We start from the raw sequence: 307 nt of genomic DNA on the forward strand, positions 1-307 counted from the left end.
AACATCTAAAACTAGTAAACAAAAGTTTGTTGATAACAAGGTTGACGAGATAATAATCTACTCTATGTGCAGACAGTAATATTTATTAACTATTCAAGAGGAGAAGTAGAAATTTACCAAACTGTATTTAAAATGTCTGCCACTGAAAGATGGGAAATCACCTGACATTGGATATGTGACTTTGGAGCAAACCATTGCTAATGTATTGGTTTTTTTTTCAATGGGTAACACAGTTGACAAAGATTTCTCAGACACATACAAAGATTTCTCAGACACATACAAAGTGAATAATTCCATCCATATTCAT

General features: G+C 31.9%; 1 long non-coding RNA gene across 1 annotated transcript in view; it reads left to right on the forward strand.

Annotated features, from left to right (window-relative positions):
* Nucleotides 1-307, forward strand: part of LOC116703865 (uncharacterized) — a 13,100-nt gene that overhangs the window by 7,115 nt on the left and 5,678 nt on the right. The window lies entirely within an intron of this gene.

This window comes from Etheostoma spectabile, chromosome 16, assembly GCF_008692095.1.
Source record: "Etheostoma spectabile isolate EspeVRDwgs_2016 chromosome 16, UIUC_Espe_1.0, whole genome shotgun sequence".
NCBI lineage: Eukaryota > Metazoa > Chordata > Actinopteri > Perciformes > Percidae > Etheostoma > Etheostoma spectabile.